This window comes from Carcharodon carcharias, chromosome 15 (genome assembly GCF_017639515.1).
Source record: "Carcharodon carcharias isolate sCarCar2 chromosome 15, sCarCar2.pri, whole genome shotgun sequence".
NCBI lineage: Eukaryota > Metazoa > Chordata > Chondrichthyes > Lamniformes > Lamnidae > Carcharodon > Carcharodon carcharias.
The window spans coordinates 30875432-30890670 of record NC_054481.1 but is presented as its reverse complement, the minus strand read 5'-3'; the positions used below and the strand labels follow the sequence as shown (position 1 = coordinate 30890670).

The 15239-nt window shown below is 43.4% G+C and overlaps 1 non-coding gene across 1 annotated transcript; it reads right to left on the bottom strand.

Moving 5' to 3' along the window:
* Positions 1-4040: 4040 nt before the first annotated feature.
* LOC121288765 lies at positions 4041-4175 on the bottom strand. The gene has a single exon (XR_005945442.1). It is a non-coding gene; the product is annotated as a U11 spliceosomal RNA (small nuclear RNA).
* Positions 4176-15239: the final 11064 nt, after the last annotated feature.

The following is a 15239-nucleotide window of genomic DNA, read 5'->3' as shown; positions in this document are numbered from 1 at the left end:
GATGAGTGCAGCTCCAACAACACTCAAGAAGCTCGACAACATCCAGGACAAAGCAGTGCACTTGATTGGCACCCCATCCAGCACTTCCTCCACCACTAACATAGTTGGAGCAGTGTGTACCATCTGCAAGATGCACTGCAGGAACTCAGAAAGGTTCCTTCAGCAGCACTTGCCAAACCTGTGACCTCTACTACCAAGGAGGACAAGGGCAGCAGATGCATGGGATCAATCTGACTTGGAACTATAACGCCATTCTTTCACTGTCACTGGGTCAAAATCCTGGAACTCCCTAACAGCACTGTGAGCGTATCTACATTACATGGACGGCAATGGTTCACGAAGGCGGCTCACCATCACCTTCTCAAGGACAATTAGGGATGGCAATAAATGCTGGTCTAGCCAGAGACATCCATACCCTGGGAAAGAAGGAAAAAATAACCATGATGATCTTGCAAGGCAGAAGGAGATGGTAATGGGACAAGTAAAGAAACAAAAGACGGGCCTAAAGGAGATATACATGAGAAAAGCAATTGACCTGTGTAATAATTGTGGTTTGTTGCTAGTGTAGATTTGTTCCTAGAATGCCCCTGCTGCAAGTTCTGGTTTACTGGTAATACCAGCAGATCACAGACACACTGCAGCCACTCCCTTGAAAGAACCGAATAAATCAAGTGTCCAGGAAAAATAGATGAAACATAATGACTCCATTCTCCAGCTGCTAAAATGGCACATAGAATCAAAAAAGGGCCTCCTGTGCCATTTGGCCTGTTGTCATGTCTGTGCCAGTTCTCTGCAAGTGCAGCTCACTTTGTGCCACTCCCCCTGCATTTTTTTTCTTCAAATAATTATGCAAATCCCTTTTGAAAGCCACAATTAAATCTTCCTCTACCACACTCTCAGGCAATGCATTCCAGATCCTAACCACTGGCTATGTAAAAAGATTTTCCTCATGTCCCTATTGTTTCTTTTACCAATCACCTTAAATCAGTGGATTGGAAATTGAGTAGTCTAATCTTACTTCTACATAAGTTCCTGTATTTTACAGGAAAGTAGTGTCAGTGGCGATTCAGGAATGGGGATGAGGAAAGGTGGCATTCTACAGATATTAAAAACTGCTTTACAACCGAACTGTAGTTGGAATCTTGAAACAGCGTGTGAAATGGATCAAATAGGATGTACATACATCATGGGTTGGAATGGAACCATGGATCAGAACGACAACTTTCAATGCAAGGAACCCCTTTCTGTGGCTGACAAGATCTGTCGGTCTCTGACATTGTTTCATGGGCTCCTCTGTGTAGTCTTAAGATATCACTCTGTCAGCGATGTCTGATCTACTCTGGGAGATACTTGAAAAATTTAAAGTGCAATTCTAATTCAGTGAAGACTTTGTACTGGGTGAGTGTGCAGGCAGATTCCAGTTACCAAGAAATGAGGACTGTCCCACTGCAAGCACTTATCATTCTTGTTTCCATTTGATTTAACAAAACTTTAAAAATCCTGACCTCCACTAACAAACATGTGTTCCTGAACTGTCAGTGATCCCACCCAGTCAGAGTGTGAATGTATCAATACTTTAGTGTTTTAATCTAAACATTATCTTCTGAATAGAAATCAATTTGCATTGTGTAGGTTAACCAGAGACACTTAACATATTTGGAGCCTATCAGTGGGAATGATAGATGGGCATTATTGAGATACAATTTATTGAAGCTGAGGTCTGGTTCATGTGATAGTAATGCTGTTGTATCTCAAAGTTTCACTTTATTATAGACTGTCCGAACTTTTAGGTGGTTTGGGCTGTGCAAAGGAGGGTCTTAGGTCAGCTGGTATAAGGCTGGGGATGAGGGTCAGTTCCAGATTTCTGCCTGTATTGGTGTGATTCTAATGTGTCTGCTTTTTAAACATTATCCATTATCTGAGGTTCTAATGCCATGTGGCAACCTCACTGAGCATTTCAGAAAATCCAAGATTGATGGCAGCTCGCTCATCATGTTCTGATATCACAGGCTGGACCCTCAACACTACCTCTAGCAATGGAAAATCAGTCCCATTGGTTTGGATCTGAGTCAGACAGAAATTAAAATTAACTTTTAGTTTCCTTTTTTTTGTCTTAGACTTTGTGAGGCTGAGGTAATTTGAATCAGAAACATTGTCAATTTTTCTGTATAGTGAATTTTATTATTGCATGTTTTTAATTATGTAGCTCAATTTGGCTCAAAACCCCTAAAACTTGAGGCTGAAAACAATGAATAACCAAAGTGAAAGAAAAAGCCCAGAATTAATTGTAACTGATGCTGTGCAGTGGTGTTTCAATGAACCAATTGCAAAACAACTAATCAGCACAGTTTTCAAGTTATCAATGTGAGGATGCTGAATGTTCATTTGGACTTTGTGAGATATGGTACCTGGAGTGGCACTGACTTGGTTTCCTCCATATTGTTCTATGAATGTAAACAATTAATACAAAGACTGTCACCTGTTTACTTTGCATTCTCGAATATGAAGTTTTAATTTTTTATTAAAAGTTGCACTTTAACAACTCTTAAATCTTTGTTTTTATGTGTTCTTTTTGTGTTGTGGCTCAGAACCTAAACAGCATTTGTGATGATTTCCAATTAAAATATTCAAATATTTTCACACCTTGAATGTGAATTTTAAATGTCAATTTAAGGTCGCCTCTGAGTAAGAAGGTTGCTAGTTCATATCCCACTCCAGAGATTTGAGTACAAAAATGTCAGCTGACATTCCAGTACAGTACTGGGTGCAGCATTGTCTTTCAGATGGGATGTGAAAATGAAGTATTGTGAGCTCTCTCAGCTAGACATAACATATTTTAATGGCACCACAAATTTGCTGTTGTTTCCTACGTTTCAAAATTACTTCACTGGCTGTGATAGCTAGGAGGATTGCTGCCAACTGCAGCAAGTTATCAATGGACTGGTCAGGTAGGCAGAAAAGTGGCAAATGGAATACAACCTAGAGAAGTATGAGGTGATGCCTTTGGCGAGGCCAAACAAGGCAAAGGCTTACACAAGAGTTGGGAGGATAGTGAGAGATGTCGAGGAAGTGAGGGACCTTGGAGTGAATGTCTACAGATCCCTGAAGATAGCAGGACAAGTTGATAATGTGGTTAAGAAGGCCTGTGGAATTCTTTCATTTATTAGCTGAGGCATAGAATATAAAAGCGGGGAGGCTATGCTGGAACTATATAAAATACAACTGGAGTACTGTGTGCAGTTTTGGTCACCTCATTACAGAAAGTATGTAATTGCATGAGAGGAGATTTATGAGGATGTTGCCAGGACTGTAAAATTGCAACTATGCAGAAAGATTGGATTGCTCTCCTTGAAACAGGCTGAAAGGAGATTAAAGTGAGATCCACAAAATTATGAGAGGCCTGGATAGAGTGAATGGGAAGGCCTAGTTACTTCAGCAGAGAGGTCAGTGACGGGGGGCATACATTTAAAGTCATTGGTAGAAAGATTAGAGGGGAGAAGAATTTTTTATCACCCAGAGGGTTGTGGGGGTCTAGAAATCACTGCCTGAAAAGGTTGCAGAGGCAGAAACCCTCAACTCATTTAAAAGGTGTCTGAATAAGCACCTCAAGTGTCATAACCTGCAGAGCTACGGCCCAAATGCTGGAAAGTGGGATTAGACTGGGTGGCTTGTTTTTCAGATGGCACATGCAAGGTTCAAAAGAAATGCAAATTCTTTTTGCGCTGCTTTAAATTTTAGTCCTTCCCTATTTCTAATGAATGCTTCCATTAGATTTAAATACCATGTGTTTACGCTGTGGCACATACATTCACGTTCAGAATGTAGATGGTAGCAAATTCACATGCCTATATTCAGCACTCTTAAAATGAAAGCGCTCATCGGGAGCGCTACTTCAGGTTGATGACTAATGCAGCAACTGTTCTACTACGCTCAACCTACAGGTGCTACACTTATAAAAACAAAACAAATGCTACACTAACCTCGGGTACTAAGGAAATGCAAAAGACTTTTTTTCTTCCGTTCTAAATTAAACTTAATTGCGGAGCGCCGAGACAAACGATCACCAGCAGCTCCAAGGAACAAAAATTGTGCTTCCGAAATCTCTTGATATCGATTCCGCACGGATAAAGCGCAAGCGCCTCTTCCATGTGCCATTCACAGCAGAAACCCTTTTACTGTAGCTCTTGCGAAGCTTGGACCTGATCACCTGCAGTACACTGTACAGTAAGGGTGACCAAACTGTATACAGCCGTTCACTAATTTTCCTGAACCTCGTTATCATACAGACTGACTATTTTATAACAACATGTTCCTAGGAACATACGGTATATTCATATATTCTGCACTTGCCGAACACAAATAATTTTTGCAAACCTCGCAAAGCATTTTGGGACACAGCCTGTCCGCTGCAGGACAGTAACCCCGTTCAGTCAGAGGGGGAGCCCCGGAGCAACTTTGAATTGAAACCTCCCCTCCAGCCGCTGCCAATTGCAACACTCTACCCCAGCAAACAATCATCTGGAATTATAAACGGAGGTGCGTTGCACTATGGCGATAACAATAAGGTTTTTTCAGGAACGCGTTAGAACTTTTCATTCTAGCAGCAACAAGGGGATGCGGCAGGAGACGAGCTGAAAGGAGGTGGAGTCGGAAATAGACAATCTTAGTGATGGCGCGACCATGTGCTTAGAAGCTTTCATCTTGGAGACAAATATGACACCAAGTTTGTGAACAGTCGGTTTGGCCTTAGACAATTTATACAGCTGGTGGTTCAGGAACGTAGTTTGTGGCTTTAACCTCCCAGTGGTTAACTGGAGGAAATGTCTGCTCCTATAATGCTGGATGTCAGAAAAATAGTCCGATAATTTAGAGACCAGTGGAGGAAGACATGTGGAGGAGTACAGTGGAGGTACATGTGCTACATGTGGAAACTTACCCCGTGTTGATGAAGGACGGGCAGCATATAGATGAGAAATAGGAGAGGGCCTAGGATAGATCCTTGGGAGAGATAATAGCGCAGGAACAAAGGAGGAGCCAGTGCAGGTGATACTCTGGCTATGATTAGATAGATAAAAATGGAACCATGCAAGTGCAGTCCCACCCAATAGGACTACAGTGGAGAGGCATTGGAGGACCCATGTCAAAAGTTGCAGAACGTTTGAGATACCTAAGGAGGTCCAGTCTTTGAAGAAAAGCTTTTAAAAATCAGGATACAATCATGCTATAAGGAAAGGCTCATGCCCATTTGTGGAAAACTTTATGCTTTTATATTGAGAAGGAGGTCCGTCAGGTACAAGTTCACTTGATTGATTTCTGTAATGCATGGCTCTGAGCTCCCCAAGTGTGGGTAACTGAGGATATTACCTGGAGGCAGTCAGCTGCAGCAACAGACCTGGGCACGCTCATGTTTGAAAAAAATGAGAAAAAAATCAAAACTGACATCATAAGAAGACCATGAGTTGATTGGTTTGATGAATATCGTAGCTGCGTGTCCCTATCTCCCAAGTTAGGGCGTTAGTCTAAGGAGCTGGGAAATTATTTGGAAAACATTTCAGCATTGCTGAGAAAAGACATTTTGTCAAAGCTTTTTGTCTTGTGCTCATCAGGACAATCGTAAGAATACGAATGTCACAATGAAATACGTCTTAGATGGAATGACACATAACCTCCTACCCCTTGCATATTTCCAATATGTGGATGACACCTTTGCTAAACTTAAATCCATAGCAGCATTTAATAATTTCCTTGCATGTCTCAATGGACTCCATCCCGTGCTCAAATTCACCTTTGAAATGGAGCAGTCAACTGAACTCCCTTTCCTTGACGTACTAGTTGAGAAACTGCCAGAGGATTCTCTACAACGGTCTATCACAAGCCAACCTTCACCGGTCAGAACGTGTTGGGATTCGTACAGTTCCATGTGCTATAAGATTGGCCTTATTGGCAACCCTGTAAATAGGGCCCAAGCAATTTGCTCACCACGCAGGTTTGATGCTGAAATATGATGCATCAATGACATCCTAGGGATAATGGCTACCCTGATCTGATCATTTCACACTGTATATTGTGCAAACTCATGAACAGGCCTAAGACCATCACTTTTGGCCCTGAAAAGTGCCCATTCTACATCAGATTACCTTGGAAGGGCAAGGTATCTCAAAAATTTGAGCAACAGGTGAAGTTATCTGTTTCACGCTGCTTCGATGAAGTAGCAGCACGAGTGGTATTTGCCATTAACAGGATGCTGCCGGCAAGCCAAAAGGACGTTCTGCTTATCACACAAATGAGTAATGTGGTATATGAATTTCAGTGCCAGTGTGATGCTAGGTATATAGGTAATACGTCCCAAAGACTGGCAGATCATATCAAACAGCATGTCCCTTTATCTGCTTGCAACGGGCAAGATACAGACTGTACCCAACCAGCCCGTGCTTGCAAAACTTAAAACACAGTCTCCAGCATTAGATGTGACTCTGCGATTGGACATTTGCTAAATGATCCTCAGTGTACTAAAAATTATGCTGACAACCAATTTAAGATTGTCAGTCGGACTCGCAATGTGATGCATTTGCATGTACTGGAAGCTACATATATTAATTCACAGGGTCCTGTTCTTTGCAGACAGAAAGAACATATACACACATTGTGCCTGTTTCAGCTAAACAAAATAAGTGACAGCCATTTGCTGGGTTCATTCCTCAGGGCAATTCCTTGACCAATCAGGGTCAGGCTACCTGGTTTAAATTTCAAACAATACTTGGCAGTTAACAGTCACCATTAACTGATGCATTCTCCATGGCAACACCTCTACCAATCGGAGTCCACTTGCCAACCAAACAGCACTCTCTTCCCATACAGTGTAAAGTTGTTGCTTCCCCTGACATTTGTCTTCTTGTGATTGTCCTGATGAATGCAAGATGAAAAGCTTCAACAAAATGTCTTTTTTCAGCAACTCAAATTCTGTACTCCCAAACGATTATTTAAAACATTTCACTTCATTTCCCTATATTTAAGTGATGTTGACAGAAGAGAAGTGAGTAGCTGGTGAGTCTTTCTGTACAAGTAGTAAGGTTTATTATCTAATAAGTAAAGGAATGGCGGGGCAACTCCGACCTCTGGGGTGCTCTTCTACCATATGGGAACTTCTGGATAACTATACGTGCAGGAGGTGTCATCAGCTGCAGCAGCTTGAGCTGTGGGCTTTGGAGCTTGAGCAGCAATTGGCATCACTGTGGCATATTGGTGAGGTTCAGTGCTTCATGGATAACATGTTAATGGAGGGGGTATAGAGGGTAGGTGACCACCATGCAGTTAAGAAGTAGACAGGTAATGCAGGAGTCCACTGAGTGCATCTCACTCACCAACCGGTATTCAGTTCTGAATACTAATGAAAGTGATGAGTTCATCTGGAGAGTGCAGCCAGAGCCACGTCACGGCACCATGGTTGGCCCAGCTGTACAGGGGAGCATGAAGAAGTCTGGAAGAGCAATAGTGATAGGAGATTTGATAGGGGAATAGACAGGTGTTTCAGCAGCCGCAGACATGAATCCAGTATGATATGTTGCCTCCATCATGCCAGAGTCAAGGATATCACTGGACAGCTGCAGAGCACCTGGAGTGGGGAGAGTGAACAGTCGGCAGTTGCGGTCCACAACATTGGTAGAAAGGTGGATGTGGTCTTACAGCCTGAATTTAGAGAGTTAGGTAAGAAATTAGCAAGCAGGACCTCAAAGGCAGTAATCTCCGGATTACTTGGGGTATCACATGCAAGTGAGTATAGAAATAGGACAATAAAGCAGATGAATGCATGGCTGTAAAAATGGTGCAGGATGGAAGGCTTTAGATTCAAAGAACAAAGAAAAGTACAGCACAGGAACAGGCCCTTCGGCCCTCCAAGCCTGCGCCGATCATATTGCCCATCAACCAAAATATTTTGCACTTCCAGGGTCCATATCCCTCTATTCCCATCCTATTTATGTATTTGTCAAGCTGCCTCTTAAAAACCACTATCACAGCTGCTTCCACTATCTCCTCTGGCAGCGAATTCCAGACACTCACTAATCTCTGCGTAAAAAACTTGCCCAGCACATCTCTTCTATAGTTTTCTCCTCTCACCTTAAATCTATGACGCCTAGTAATTGACTCTTCCACCCTGGGAAAAAGCTTCTGTCTATCTGCTCTGTCTATGCCACTCATAATTTTGTAAACTTCGATCAAGTCGCCCCTCAGTCTCCGTCGCTCTAGTGAGAACAATCCGAGTTTCTCCAACGTCTCCTCATAGCTAATAATCTCTAGACCAGGCAGCATCCTGGTAAACCTCCTCTGCACCCTCTCCAACACCTCCATATCCTTCTGGTAATGTGACGACCAGAATTGCATGCAATATTCCAAGTATGGCCTAACCAAGGTTCTATACAGCTGCAGCATGACTTCCCAGCTTTTATACTCAATACCCCTGCTGATGAAGGCAAGCATGCCATATGCATTCCTGACTACCTTATCCACCTGCATTGCCACTTTCAGTGACCTGTGGACCTGTACACCCAGATCCCTCTGCCCATCAATGTACTTAAGGGTTCTGCCATTTACTGTATAATTCCTTAATGTATTTCACCTTCCAAAATGCATTACCTCGCATTTGTCCGGATTAAACTCCATCTGCCATTTCTCCGCCCAAGTCTCCAACCAATCTATATCCTGTTGTATCCTTTGACAATCCTCTTCACTATCTGCACTCCTCCAACATTAGTGTCATCTGCAAACTTACTAATTAGCCCAGTTACATTTTCCTCCAAATCATTTTTGAAACTACAAACAGCAAAGGTCCCAGCACTGATCCCTGCGGAACTCCACTAGTCACAGCTCTCCATTTAGAAAAGCACCCTTCCACTGCTACCCTCTGTCTTCTATGACCAAGCCAATTCTGTATCCATCTTGCCAGCCCACCTCTGATCCCGTGCGACTTTACCTTCTGTACCAGTCTGCCATGAGGGACCTTGTCAAAGGCCTTACTGAAATCTATGTATATAACATCCATTGCCCTTCTGTCGTCTATCATCTTTGTCACTTCCTCGTAAAACTCGATCAAGTTAGTGAGACACAACCTCCCCTTCACAAAACCATGCTGCCTCTCACTAATACGCCCATTTGCTTCCAAATGGTAGTAAATCCTGTCACGAAGAGTCTTCTCCAATAATTTCCCTACCACTGACGTAAGGCTCACTGGCCTGTAATTTCTTGGATTATCCCTGCTACCCTTCTTAAACAATGGAACAACATTGGCCATTCTCCAGTCCTCACCCATAGCCAGTGAGGATACAAAGATTCCTGTCAAGGCCCCAGCAATCTCCTCCCTTGCCTCCCTAAGTACTCTGGGGTAGATCCTGGGGACTGGCCCTGGGGACTTATCCACCTTAATATTCTTCAAGACACCTAACACCTCTTTTTTGATCTAAACATGATCCAGGCTGTTTACACACTCTTCCCTAGACAAATCGACCACTAAGTCCTTCCCTTTGTTGAATACTGATGAGAAGTTTTCATTTAGTATCTCTCCCATTTCTTCTGGCTCCAGACACAGATTCCCAGCTCTGTCCCTGAGTGGGCCTACCCTTTCCCTGGCTACCCTCTTGCTTTTTACATATGTAGAAAAGGCCTTGGGATTTTCCTTAATCCTGGTTGCCAGTGACTTTTCATGACCCCTTTTAGCCCTCCTGACTCCTTGCTTAAGTTTCTTCCTACTTTCTTTATATTCTCCATGGGCTTCATCTGTTCCCAGCCTTCTAGCCCTTACAAATGCTTCCCTTTTTTTGACTAATCTCACAATATCCTTTGTTATCCAAGGTTCCTTAAATTTGCTATGCTTATCCATCATCCTAGCAGGAACATGCCGGTCCTGAATTCTTATCAACTGACGTTTGAAAGCATGTTAGTTGTTGATTTTCCCTCAAACGTCCACCTCCAGTCTAGATTCCTCAGTTCAAAGGGCCATTAGGACCATCTTTGGGGGAGATGGGACCTGTACAGCCCAGATGGGTTGCACCTAAATAGAGCCGGGACCAATTTCCTCGTGGGGCGATTTGCTAGTGCTTTTGGGGAAGATTTAAACTAACTTGGCAGGGATGCGGGAATGAGGAGATAATACTTGAGGAAGACCTAGGCACACAGAATACTGCAAGAGACAGAAAGCATCAGAATAGGAAATAGTAAGATATTAGATGGGTTCAGAGTAAGAGGGAAAACAATAAAGTCTAATTAGGGTCACTGAGCATGTATATTAATGCAGAGTATGGTAAACAAGCTTGGTGCTTTGCAAATGCAGATAGCCATGTGGAAGTATGATTTCCTGGCAATAATAATAACCCTAGCTCAAAAAGGCAGGACTGGGTATTAAATATTATGGGATACAAGATATTCAGGAAAAATAGGAAGGAAAGGGGGAAGGGTGGCAGTATTGATTAAGGAGAACATTGCAGTGCTGGAGAGAGAGGATTTCCCAGAAGAGTCAAGGACAGAGTCTATTTGGCTGGAGCTATGGAACAAAAAATTGTGCAATTACATTGCTTGGTGTAGTCTATAGGCCAGCAACTAATGGAAAAGATGTAAAGGAACAAATTTGCAAGGAAGTTACAGGGAAGTGCAAGAGTTATAGAGTAGTTGTGACGTGGGACTTATCTGAATATAGACTGGTGTGAAGGACAGAGATGGGCAAGAGTTCCTAGAGTGTGTTCAGGAAAACTTTCTACAGTGTGCTTCAAGTTCACTGAGAAGGGAGGTATTGCTAGACTTGGTTCTTAGGAATGAGTTGGGACAACTGGGTCAAGTGTCAATAGGGGAACATTTAGGGAAGTGATCATTGCACCATAAGGTTTAGATTGGCTCCAGAGTAAGAACAATTAACTGCGGGAAAGCCAACTTTAATGGGGTAAGAATGGATCTGGGTCAGGAGGCAAAACAGTAACTGAACAATGAACTATCTCTTCTTTAAAGGCAGCCCAGACACAATCAAGGTATATTCCTATGAAGGGGAAAGATAGGGCAAACAAATCCAGGACACCCTGCTTTATTACTGGCATATGTTGGAAAGATCCTCCCTGCATGCTAAATCTCATCCACTCCACACATTGTCCTCGAGTTAGCTGCGGTGGGGAAGAGACTCTCGCCACCTCCTTCTAGATTGTGCTTTTGCGAAACAGGTCTGGAAAGAGATGCAATGTATTTGTCAAGATTCATCTCAGCAACTCCATAATGCAGGCTGTTCCAAGGAATGCACACCGAGATAAACATCAACTGTTGCTGGAGGACGATCAATCCGGTGAAAAACACTCTTTGGTCTGCTTGAAACTTGCTAGTCGTACAGTGCAAAGAGCTGTCAATGACCCAGTATTGCAGACTAGCACATTCCAATGTTCAGGACAACATGCTGAGGGACACATTAAAGGGTTAGTAACAGAATAACAATCTTTGGGCTTTTTGTTTGGCATGAAATGAATATTGTAAATTTAAGCTGTTTTTGTTGTGAGGCACCTCAGAGTATCACATACTGTATTGAACTGTACTGGTTTGCACTTTATGTAATGTCAACTTTGAACTGAAATGAAATGTACTTTTATAAATTGTACAAATAAAGTATATTTTTGGGAAAATGAAGGCACGTGGGATGCTTTCCTATATTAGCTGAGGCCGAGAGCATAACAACAGGAAGGTGATGCTGGAACTGTATTAAATATGTTAGGCCACAGCTGGAGTACTCTGCATATCTTACAGATAATGTCCCAGACACCAGCATCACTATCCCTGGGCATGTCCTGTCCCACCAGCAAGACAGACCTAACAGAGGTGGCAGCACAGTGGTATACAGTCGGGAAGGAGTTGCCCTGGGAGTCTTCAACAATCGGACCCAATGAAGTCTCATGGCATAAGGTCAAACATAGGTGAGGAAACCTCCTGCTGACTACCATGTACCACCCTCCCTCAGCTGATGAATCAGTGCTCCACTTGGAGAAGTACCGAGGGTGGCAAGGTTACAGAATGTACTCTGGATGGGAGACTTCAATGTCCATCACCAAGAATGCCTCACTCAGTAGCACCATTACTGACCGAGCTGACTGAGTCCTAAAAGACATAACTGCTAGACTGGGTCTGCGGCAGGTGGTGAGGGAACCAACAAGAGGGAAGAACATACTTGACCTTATCCTCACCAACCTGCCTGCTGCAGATGCATCTGTCCATGCCAGTTTGGTAGGAGTGACCACTGCACAGTCGTTGTGGAGATGAAGTCCCACCTTCACATTGAGGATACCCTCCATCATGTGTGGCACTACCACTGTGCTAAATGGGATAGATTTCGAACAGATCTAGAAACTCAAGACTGGGCATCCATGAGGTGCTGTGGGCCATTAGCAGCAGCAGAATTGTACTCAAACATAATCTGTAACCTCAAGGCCCGGCATATCCCCCACTCTACCACTACCATCAAACCAGGTGATCAATCCTGGTTCAATGAAGAATGCAGGTGGGCATGCCAGGAGCAGCACCAGGCATACCTAAAAATGAGGTGTCAACCTGGTGAAGCTATAACACAGGACTACTTGCGTGCCAAACAGCATAAGCAGCAAGTGTTAGACAGAGCTAAGGGTCCCACGCCACCGGCTCAGATCTAAGCTCTGCAGTTCTGCCCCATCCAGTTGTGGATGGTGGCAGACAATTAAGCAACTCACTGGAGGAGGAGGCTCCACAAATATCCTCATCCTCAATGATGGGGGAGCCCAGCACCTCAGTGCAAAAGATAAGGCTGAAGCATTTGCTACAACTTCAGCAAGAAGTGTCGAATCCAAAATTCTATAGATTCTGGAAGGGTTCCTGAAGATTGGAGGGTAGCAAATGTCACCCCACTATTTAAGAAGGGAGGGAGCAAAAACAGAGAACCACAGACCTGTACAGACCCTTACATCAGTAGCTGGGAAAAAATGCTAGAATCTATTATAAAGGATGTGATAAATGGATACTTGGATAACCATGATCTGACTAAGCATTGTCAGCATGGATTTGTGAATGGGAAATCATGTTTGACAAACTTGGAGTTTTTTGGGGATGTTACTAACAAAATTGATAAAGGAGAATCGATGGACATGGTATACTTGGATTTTCAGAAGAATTTTGATAAAGTCCCCCACAGGAGGCTGATTAGCAAAATAAAAGCATGTGGGATAGGAGACAATATACTGGTATGGATTAAGGATTGGCTAACAGGCAGAAAACAGAGAGTAGGAATAAATGGATCATTCTCACGTTGACAGGCTGTGACTATTGGATTACCGCAAGGATCAGAACTTGGGCCCCAGCTGTTCACAATATATATCAATGATTTGGATGTGGGGACCAAATGTAATATTTCTAAGTTCGCGGATGATACAAAGCTAGGTGGGAATGTGTGTTGTGGGGAAGATGTAAAGCAGCTGCAGGAGGATTTGGACAGACTTAGTGAGTGGGACAGAACATGGCAGATGGAATATAATGTGGCAAAATGTGAGGTTATCCACTTTGGTAGAAGGAACAGATGTGCAGAGTATTTCCTAAATGCTACGAGATTAGAGTGTAGATGTACAAAGGGATCTGGGTGTCCTGATCCATAAGTCACTAAAGGCTAACATACAGGTGCAGCAGGCTATTAGAAAGACTCGAAACGTCAACTCTTTTCTTCTCCGCCGATGCTGCCAGACCTGCTGAGTTTTTCCAGGTAATTATGTTTTTGTATTAGGAAGGGTAATGGAATATTAGCCTTTATCACAAGAGGATTTGAGTACAGGAGTAGTGAAGTCTTGCTTCAATTGTATAGAAGCTTGGTTAGACTGCATCTGGAGTACTGTGTGCAGTTTTGGTCCCCTTACCTCAAAGGATATTATTGCCACAGAGGGAGCACAACGAAGGTTCATCAGACTTGTCCTGGGGATGGCAGGACTGTCTAATGAAGAGAGATTAGACAAACTGGGCTTTTATTCTTGAGAGTTTCAAAGAATGAGAGGTGATCTCATTGAAACCTATAAAATACTTAAAGGAATAGACAGGTTAGATGAAGGTAAGATGTTTCCCCTGGTTGGAAAGTCTAGAGCCGGGGGCACAATTTCAAAATAAGGGGGAAGCCACATAGGACTGAGGTGAGGAGAAATTTCTTTACTCAGAGTGTTGTGAATCTTTGGAAATCTTTACCCCAGAGGGCCATAGAAGCTCAGTCATTGAGTAAGTTTAAAGTAGAGATTGATAGATTTCTGATTAACAATAACGTAAAAGGTTATGGGGATAGTGTGGGTAAAAGGTATTGAAGTGTTCCATCAGCCATGATCATATTGAATGGCGGAGCAGGCTCAATGGGCTGAATGGTCTTCTCCTGTTCCTATGATCCACCTCGGCTGCCTCCAGAGGTCCCCAGCATCACAGATGCCAGGGTAGTGCCCTAGGCCCAACCATCTTCCGCTGCTTCATCAATGACCTCTCTTCCATCATAAGGTCAGAAGTGAGGATGTTCACTGATGATAGCACAATGTTCAGCACCATTTGCGACTCCTCAGATACTGAAACAGTCCATGTCCAAATGCAGCAAGACCTGGACGATATCCAGGCTTGGGCTGACAAGTGGCAAGTAACATTCGTGCCAAACAAGTGCCAGGCAATGACCATCTCCAGCAAGAGGGAACCTAACCATCGTCCCTTGATGTTCAATGGCATTACCATCACTAAATCCTTTACTATCAACCTCCTGGAGGTTGCAATTGACTAGAAACTGAACTGGACTCGCCATATAAATACTGTGGTTACAAGAACAGGTCAGAGGCTAGGAATTCTGCAACAAATAACTCGCCTCCTGACTCCCTAAAGCCTGTCCACCATCTACAAGGCACAATTCAGGAGTGTGATGGAATATTCCCCACTTGCCTGGATGAGTGCAGCTCCCACAACACTCAAGAAGATTTACACCATCCAGGACATAGCAACCAGGATTGGCACCATATCCACAAACATTTACTCCCTCCACCACTGATGCACAGTGGCAGCAGTGTGTACCAGCTACAAGATGCACTGCACGAATTCACCAAGGCCCTTTAGATAGCACCTTCCAAACCCATGACTACTACCATCTAGAAGGACAAGGGCAGCAGATAGATGGGAACACCACCACCTGGAAGTTCCCCTCCAAGTCACTCACCATCTGACTTGGAAATATATCACCATTCCTTCACTGT